This window comes from Spea bombifrons, chromosome 8, assembly GCF_027358695.1.
Source record: "Spea bombifrons isolate aSpeBom1 chromosome 8, aSpeBom1.2.pri, whole genome shotgun sequence".
NCBI classification, from domain to species: domain Eukaryota; kingdom Metazoa; phylum Chordata; class Amphibia; order Anura; family Pelobatidae; genus Spea; species Spea bombifrons.
Genome location: NC_071094.1, coordinates 28,174,778 through 28,184,986, shown reverse-complemented (window position 1 = coordinate 28,184,986; position 10,209 = coordinate 28,174,778).

Sequence of the window (10,209 nt, the reverse complement as noted above, 5' to 3'; positions counted from 1 at the left end):
GGGTAGCAGATCACCCTCTGTGGTGCTAATGCCCCCTGCGGTGGCACTGGGGAATGGACCAGTTACAAGCGAGATCTCTGATCAATTGTCATATTTACTGTGGAGGAATGTGCTAAGTCTGCATGACTTTAAGACATGTATGAAATATGATGTCATATCCATACCTGGGAACTCTCCGGGTTTGACTCGGAGATTGCCGGGTGAGCGCTGCTCACCGCCTATTTTTCCTATAAATGGGGGTGTTTCACCCCTGAAGTCAGCAGGAACGCCCCCAACGTCAGTGGGAATGCCCCCAATGTCAGCGGGAACGCCCACCAACATCAGCGGGACCTCCCACCAACGTCAGTGTGCAGTCCTGGCCGCGTCCTGCAAGGGAAGGCTTCGGGTAGCCGGAGCCCAGAAGTTCCCGGGTATGGTCATATCCCAGTGACAGTGGCTGAGGTAAATATGTCACTGTCAGGCACGGATAAAGGTCAGGAGGGGCACTGGGGCAACACTTTTACGAGAAGCCCCCCTCTTGCTATATTTAAACACATACATACAGTATCTATATAAACAAAGTACACTAATAGGCCATTGACCGCTCACTAGGATTACTGTTTTTCCCGTCTACAAACCTTGTACTTTTTATTAACCCATAGACTGTGAAGCACAATTCAGCCTGGGATTCGAAAGGCCCAGAGAGCAAAATGCACAGTAATTCCATTTAAGTGGCAGGAAGGGAACTACAAACAAAGCCAGAGGTCATCATACAGAACAAGGTTTGCTCCCACAAAACAACATGAAAGATACTCAGCTAACTGAAAGGCCACACATTACCATTAACCATTTACCCAACAGATAAGGCAGTGCAAAAAGAAATCTTTGTGTATGTCACAGATGCTGCTTCTATCTTTGTGTTACATAAATACATAAATGCACAAGGGCATAATGTATATACATACATATACATAAAGATATATAAGCAGCTTAATAAACATAACAACATGCATTCATGCAGAGATTACCTCACATAGATACGCATACTCCTATATATATGCAGATTGCCATAAACACAGATCCCAGCTCCTGCAGAGTATCTCTCTTCCTGTAGCTGTACTTTGCTGGGGATCCTGACACATTAACTCTGACCCTTGGTTTTTCCTTACAAGCAGAGCGCAAATCAGACTCCTCCCCTACTTACTGTAACATGTGACTACAGAAAGAGCTTCTTACTGGCAGATCCTATCACATGACAAGAAGTAGGGAGATTTGATGCCTATATTCAAATAGGTCTGGCTTAGCAAATAACTCTGTTGCAGGAGAAAGGACCCTGGACCAATTGGGCCCCCACCTGACCTCCCACATCACCCAGCACAAGAAGTACTGTGTGCATGCTGTGCAATATAGGCTAACACAGAAACCACTGGTCACTGTACAAAGGGGTGTTAAGGTGAACCTGATACCTAAAACAAGGTCCTCTCCTTTTCTGGATATGCCATTATAAACAACAGGAACCAATAACTAAACAAAAGCATAATTTTATTTTTGATGTTTATATACCTGAGTGAATGTGATGTAAAAAGCTGTAGAATCTGATATTAGGAGGTATTAGGAGATTTGAATGTAGATAACTGGAGCTGAAGTAATTAGAAGGTGATAAAGGATAAGAGAAAAGGAAAAGTAACATACCTCCTGTTTCTCTTTTTGCAGTTAATTTTCCACATTTATCCATATTATTGCTTGTAACTATACCTATACTAGACCGACTAGAGCTAGGGGTACAGATCAGGTTGCGCTGGCAGATTTGTTTTGACAGACATTTTTTTGATTGCTTTCAAAAATGACTATAATGGAAAAAGCCCTACAGAAATTCACACCTCTGCTGCAAAACCAAAAAAATTGAAAAGGATTGTCAAGGGCATTGACTTCTTTACCACAGGCTGACCAGGGCCCAAGAACCCCCAAGGCCTATGCACAGCCGTCCCTTTCTCCACTACTTTCCAATGACATAGCAATGCCCTGTGAGTCAGGATGTTATTAAAGGTATATATGCTGCAGGGAACAGTAATATTATTATATACAGTAAAATGTTCATCTCCCCCAAAAAGGTTCTTACTGCGACTGTGTCTAGGAGGCATGAGGGAGACTGTAAGCTTTATCTGAACCTACTTTTGTTTCTCCAGGGGACAGTAAATTGGTCACGCAAGAGTATGGACGGCACAGATCTCCGGTCAGTGGATAGCAGATTTTTCTTCCCAACTGATCCATAGATTATAGAGGCATGCATGTATGTGAACGTTAACTCTGAAAGTTTAACTTTTGTATAGAATTAACTATTCTTTTAGTCATGGCTCTCAGAAATTTTCAAAATACACTTACATTTCTTTTTTATTTTTTATTAATTGAAAATGTCATTCTGCTGCTCTTTTAAATTGCATTTACAAAGGTAATAAAATGTAAATGTGGCCCTTCATAAATAAGTATTTTAGGCAATCTTAGCTGTCAAACTCCCACAATCATTTTTTTTAAAACCTGAAATGCTTATTTTAGCATCACTGGAATTCGTAACTTATAATTTTTGCGTGATCAGAAAAATATTGTTCAATCATCAAGAGATTTTGATTTTAATCAGTATGTAGAGACCCAAATAGTTATTATTTATCGCCTTTGAAATCCTGATTGCATTATTATTCTGACACAATATAATGAATATCATAATTTCAAGTTTGCTCAAGGTTACATGTCATTCATTAGTCCCTTGAAATTTAAGATTGATGCTTTCTCAAAAGCTTGAACTTCTTTTTCAGGAAGTAGGGATACACGTCAAGTGTCCCTGATTATTCAGGACGTTCCCTCTTTGGGACCCAAATCCCTCTGTCCTGCTTTTCCTCAAGCTGGGTGTGAGTATATGAAGTTTACATTCTTAAAAGGCACAATAATGTATATAAACACCAGGAAGTATGTTCCTAAATAATATTGTGTAGATAAAACAGTACTCCTTTTTCAAATCACGTACTAACCACATCTTCAAAACAACTATCTCTTTGGCCATTTCTAATGTTGGGTAGAGATGCATGTGACATGTGTTTGTCTAAGGGGGACTCAGAAAGAACTCTTTTGGAAGAACATCATTTTCATGTCTGTGTTTCCATCAACTTCTGTGTCACTAGTGTTAAGACGTATATGTCACACGACCGCAATGTTACGGCATAACTGACTCTCTGGGAAACTTGTACGCTTGCATGATGTCAGTGGGAGGAAACTGCATCCAACCGCTTTCTTGCTTGTCAATGCTTTTGCAAGGCTCAACGTGGAAGCAGATGAGCTACATGAATGCAAACAATGCCTATGGAAACTCATGTACGGTCTGCTAAAACCAAAGATATCAAGAAACTTCCTACATAGGCTGACATTAGGATTCCAATGTAATCTTCACTTTGGGATCACTGGAAGACAATATATTTGAAACGCCCGGCACATCTTTGGTGGATAGAGAAAATAATAGAAATAGAAAATGAGAATATTAATAACACAAGTGATTTTTTTTCACTGCAGGATTCAAACCCAAACGTTGGGTCATATTTCAATATTTTTTTGTGAAATTTACAGTTGTTCAATTTGGAATTTTCCTTTTTTCGTATATATATTTTGTATACATTTGTCAAGGTGTTACTGACAAAGACTGTGTGGCATGCAAATATGTGACCCCTACTGACACATTTCAATCATCTGGGCAAAATCTGGGCAGAATCAGATGGATTAGGTTCTTTATTAAATGTAGTACAATCTATGTTGTATATCTGCTTTGGCCCCAGAAGAGTGATCTATATTATGCAGACTAGATTATGCCCTAACAGATTGAATGCAGGTTTTAGCTATTCTTCCTTTATTGAAACAATAATAAGTATTGTGTGAAGTCAATGATAGAATCTTATTATTATGATGTGGACAATAATGAAATAATTCCAATTTGTGATGTTAATTTGTGATGGGCATTAACTTTAAGAACTGCAATTGTATATTTTTAATCATATAGAAGGGTGGATACTTGTAATATATTTCCGCATCTCCTTTTTTCTTTTTTCCTTTCAGATGTTTTGTTTACTTATGTTGTTTGGTTACTAGGGGGCTTGCCCCCTTCATCCTATCACTCAACGCATAACACATTCTTGGCTTTCTTATACATGCGTTACATTTTAGACATTGCGGTTATCTATTATGTGAACAGTTGGCAGAAGTTCCACAATAGCCGCAACAAATAATGATGACCTGTGAAAATATTCACTAAAATGTATTTTTTATGTATATTGTTTGTATACTATATTAATTACACAAGAAAACAACACTGCATTGAACGTGATCCTATAGAAAAAGAACTGGTAGAACTAATTTTTAATCAAGACTGCTTTTGCCACTTTATTAGTCTGCCTTCGATGCTTACAAGCAACAGAAGAGCTTATATTAGAACAATCCATCTTACACGTAAACGGAGAGACGTCAAGTGTGTGTTTTCATGAGATAAGGAATGTCCCAGTGGTCTACAACTATCCTACCAAACAAAAGCATTTTCTGTAAGGTAGTAGTGGGCATTCTCTCCTGTTTATATACATGTCCATAGAAGCAGGAAGGATCACATTTTTATTTACACGGTAATTGTACGTTAGCGTCTAAAAAAGTACATGTACATGCTGTATATGTGTTTAAGTACCAATGAAATTAATGGTAACTGCAAAATAAGATCAAACCATCAAATATCACGTTACAGTGAGATGTAAGGAACATAATATGTAGGGTAATTATTTCAAAAATGCAATAACATTTTTTTAAAAAATACTTAAAGGAGGGAGCACCTCAAAAAAGAGAAAGGTCATTTCATATGAAGTGTATCATAGTGTAGATATATAGTGCTTTATCTCTCAATAAGACAAGGAAGGCTGATTGCTGTTAGAGCAATACTGTAATGATTAAACATTGACAGAGCAGGGGCATGTACTGGGAACAGAGGCCGCTATGTCCTATTCCACACCGTCCCTACCCTGCCTGCCTAAATGAATGAATAAATATGATGGCTGTGGTAAGAGTGGTCCTATATTATTAATGCTCATTGGTGTAGTGGTCAAGCCATCATTGATTCTAGAGAGGCATAGAATCCCTAACAATGTGAATTCAAACTTTTATTATATTCTCTACCCTATTCTCCTCCCTCACACCAAAATGGTAATTGTCAAACTAAGAAACCAAAATATGGAAACTATGTATCAAGTATGCTATACTTTATCTATGGCATGTTATGCAATTCAATAATTGGTAACACTGTATATTAGATCTACTAAGTGTACATATAGTAAGGAATAGATACACTGTAATGCAGATTGATACCTAGTCGAACATGCTGTATGTCAGTAACAATCGTGAGCAGTTATGATCACTGTTTGTGTAAGAGAAAAACAGAGATAAAACTAAGCATACAAAGGTGTGTTCGTAATTAACCAATCGGCTGTAAGGTAGTAGTGATAATGAGCAGGGAGTCTTGTCCAATCAGCGACCATTACAAGCTATTTAAATGTCCGTGACCTGGAAATGCTATATGTTTTTGTTTTTTTTGTCTGTACCTAAGTAAAGAGGCTTTATACTTCAGTTAGGGATTCTATGCCTCACTAGAATCAATGATGGCTTGTCCACTACGCCACTGAGCATTAATAATATAGGACCACTTGTACCACTGCTATCATATTTAAGGCAGACCGGTAGAGAAGGTGTGGATTAGTACATTTTAACCATCTGCCTCCATTGTCGTAACGAGAGATTTAATACTACCTAGTGATATACGTATATATATATATATATATATATGTAACATGTACACCACCAATGTTAAGTGCATATAAAAATGGCGTTTTTTTTATGGAAAAACTAAGGCAAGGATGTTATTGTATCTGATCCAAATGTAGCCCCTATTACACAGTATAAACGGAGATCTGGTACAATCTGTAATGGTTGGGCAGTTTCTTGACCAGGTGCAGGAGAAGCCTTGGTTTTGGGATGTGTTGGGAAGGATCACTCACTGCCATTGAAAGAGCTGGAAGGCCTCCATATTTCGGCGTTAATATTCTTATGTTTCATGGGTTAGTTATTGTTAGCCCCCCCCAAAAAAAAACCCTCTAAATGAGAACAGAATTGGGCAGGATTTCTTCCCAGGTGGTGCGTTGCCCACTCCATATCAAGCATACTGCAGGATTTATTTCCCTTTAATTTGACAAGCATAAATATGCAAAACCATATGGTTGTTGGTGGGCTGATGTATTGTTTTCAATATTAAAATAAACTTTGTTTTGTAGAATCTTGATGTATGCACAATTGTATGTTGTAGGATTATGACAGACACATAGAGAAATGTTAAAATATGAATTGTCTTGATGTATCATTTTTCATAGTTGTATATCAGTTATACATTTTTATTTATTTACTAAATAATGAGTTGCGAGCAAGTTAAGGTAAGATGAGACATTTCTTTGCAATTCATCAGCTATGGTAATCTGGCTCTACATAATGCAAAGTTAACGCAATGGCATTTTTGATCTAACTGCAACATATTGGGAAAAAAAAATTTTTTTTTGCAAAAATGCTTGCATAATCCAGTTTACCTATACTACGAGACATTGGTGCACAAAGGTGCAACTTTTAATAATTCATTCTAAATATTGCATGGCTAAGGTATTGCATTGCTATTAGATATTTTTTAGAAAACTTGTATGCAGGCAAGGATCCATTTTTTTTAAGAAAAAGGCTTGGATTTCTGCCTCATACAGCCAGCTGCTTATAAAACATAAATTGGCATGAATGGTGTTCTGTTATTCATACACCCAGGTTCTGTTGTTAAGGATAAGGAGGCAGTCTACCTGGAAACTGAAGATAAAGGTATATTCAGGAGCTGAATACTTCGTGAAACTTTAGTAATTGACTGCATTTTGCTTGAAAATGTTCACTGCGGGCACTATTTTTTTAAACATTCTGGTCCTGGTTCACACTGACTTCATGGCTTATTTGCAAATTTGTTTCTTATTGGCTTTTTTATCACAAACGCACAAGGCATATCAATTGGTATTTTTACCTAATAATGTTATCTTGAGTTATTTTTTTAAAAAAAATGAAAATCTGTATATGCACTATTTCTACATCACAAGATACATTTAGTTATTTTTATATTGCAAAGCATGAAATGCAAACACAGCGGTTTGTGGCATTTACAAAGTTACAATATAACTAGGTGGGAAAATGAAACGGGCAATATTTAAATGATATTTTTTTTTACTATTTTTACAATGATTCTATAAATGTAGAAGAATCCTAACCGTATTCTCATTACATTGAGGACTAGTAATCGGATGGAACAATTTCAATCTTATCAATGCGATGGCGGGGCCCTTGTACTAGACCATGGGAAACACAATTTTAACCATGAACGTAAATAAACTTAACTTAAATAAATTGAGAAGACAAGTGGCAGTATAGCAAGAATGTTCAAATACAATATGTTCCTTGGCTGTACATTTCTACTACTCTTCAGACCATAAGTATGAGTCTTTAGCATTACCCTTATTTACCACTAAACTACCCACACCATGCTATGGTGCTTTGTCCAGTTGGACTTAAGTGAAGTTTTATTCATTTTTTCATATCTCATATGTTATATTTTCTCATTTAACACTCGGTAGAATGGAAGTATTCATTACAAAATGTTCCTTAAAATCATGGTCACAAAGGCGAATAAGAAAAAGAACTAGTGACATCAATGTTCTGCAGTTTGGTTGCTCATACAGCACATGATCATGTTTCCTAGAAATAAAACCAAAAGATTGAACTAGATTGAAAAGCAAATATTAAGTTTGCCTTATCTATAATATAAATTAGTGGCAGTGATGTACTGCCATACATCAGCGTGTTATCATTATTAAGCAATTTAGCAAGGAGATGTTCAGTGAATAAGTAGAAACACTTTGCTCTGCCTATTGCTATCATTATTCTTTATGTCTTGTGCGTCAATAAAGGCAGATTGCTCTGGATGGCTTTATCCATGTGAGTAGGTATTTAATATGTATTAAACGTCCGCATTTATAAGATTTAACATTCGTCAAATGTATACATTATATTATAACGCAATATTATATATACTAATGAATAGCCAGCCTTAATGTGACTTTGTCAATGTAATGTTTTTTCCCCATTATATTCGCTTTTAGAAATTAGCAACAGCTTGTGTTTTATTTCCAAACCAAAGTCTTCTCTGATGTTGCCTGTGTATGAGGGGGAATAATAATGGAGAACTCTATGCCCCTACTGTTGAGGAAAAAGTAGAATTGTGTTCTTGCTAAAACATCTGGAAATATGCTGTTGTCTTACTATTTTATGGTAATGATCACTGGAAATCTATCCTCTAACTTCCTTCAAAACATCATCCAGAACCTGCATACTTTGTATACAAAGTTACCTCGTGTGGTTTATGGGGTAGTTCAGCAAATATAATTAGTACCATGTCAGCAACCACTTATTCATGACTGTGTCACACTATGTCTAGCAAATCATATCGGTGGGAGCCATGTATTCTGAAGTAATTCCATACAGGGCAAAACGTGCCACTTCCCATTTCCATAGTGCATCCTGTAGCCATATGTTCTCCGGGTAAGCAATGCACACGTCCCTGTCCATCCACATGATTTTAAAGAAAATGTGATTCATCAGACCAGGCCACCTTCTTCCATTGCTCCGTGATCCAGTTCTAATGCTCGCATGCCCATCGTAGGCGCTTTCAGAAATTAACATGGGTTAGCATGGGCACCCTGATTGGTCTGCGGCTATACTGACCATACTCAACAAACTGCGAAGCACTATGTGTTCTGACACCTTTCTATCAGAACCAGCATTAACTTTTTCAGCAATTTGAGATACAGTAGGTAAACTGTTGGATTTGACCTCAAGGACCAGCATTCACCCGCGGCTGTCCATGACCCTGTTGCCGGTTCACCGCTTTTCCTTCCTTGGACCACCTTTGATAGGTACTGACCACTACCGATCAGGAACACCCCACAAGAGGTTCAGTTTTCAAGATGCTCGGACTCAATCGTCCACCCACAATTTGGCCCTTGTCAAAATTGCCAGATCCTTACGCTTGGCCATTTCTCCTGATTCCAACACATCAACTTTGAGGACAGAATGTTCACTTGCTGCCTAATATATCCCACCCACTGACAGGTGCCACGATAACAAGATTATCAGTGTTATTCACTTTACCTGCCAGTGTTAATAATGTTATGGCTGATTGATGTATATGGCAGGCCAATGTAGGTACGGGCGATCTTCACAGGGTCTTTTATGTGTTGTCCCTGTAATCTTTCATGATATTTGTATATATATTGTTTGTATTGAAGTGTAATGGCAAAATTGATTAGCACACATGTCTGAAAAACAGCAATTCTTGCCCAGCAGTCTCCTGTCTTCCTAAGAATTTTGAAATAGTGGCATTAAGATTGTTAGTTTTCACCAACAGGATGTATTTTTAACAGATCCTTGTGTTTGTGGACTTGGCTCCATAGCACCAGATATATCATGGGCTAAAACTCCATGTCTTGTTCAATAACCCCTAATAATTATATGAAAACTTGTGCTGTAAATTTATGTAATGGACTACCCTTTCACTATAATATACAAAAGATCTATGCTTCTTACAGTGACTATAAGAACTAAAACAGTGTTTGGCAGTACAGAATCAAAAGCCACCAGGGGGAGCAAAGTTTAACTCTAATGGTAAGATCTTAACACAATAAAGCAGAAGGTTTAGGCTTACAGTGTGGATTCTTTGTTTATTCATCTGAAAGCTAACAAAAAATCCTTAATCATGTTTTTCATAAAGCCTATAAGAGCTAATTTTGAAATAATACGAAATAATATTATCACCTTAAGCTGTCTCGTAGAGACAATTTCAAGAAATATAACATTCCTCTGTCATAAACTATGCATAACTGAAGATTCCAATTACCACTTGTATATTGTCAAATATTCTTTTATCGTGATTGTAATAAAAAATAAATATTATGATGAGTTAAATCAAAGGAAATTTCACTACCTTGCCCGGTTATGCTAAAATAATAATTACACGCTACATATCTTGGAAAGTAAATGAAAGGATTCTTTTTGTGGATATTTGTTATATTTTTCCCCCTTTGCCAGAAG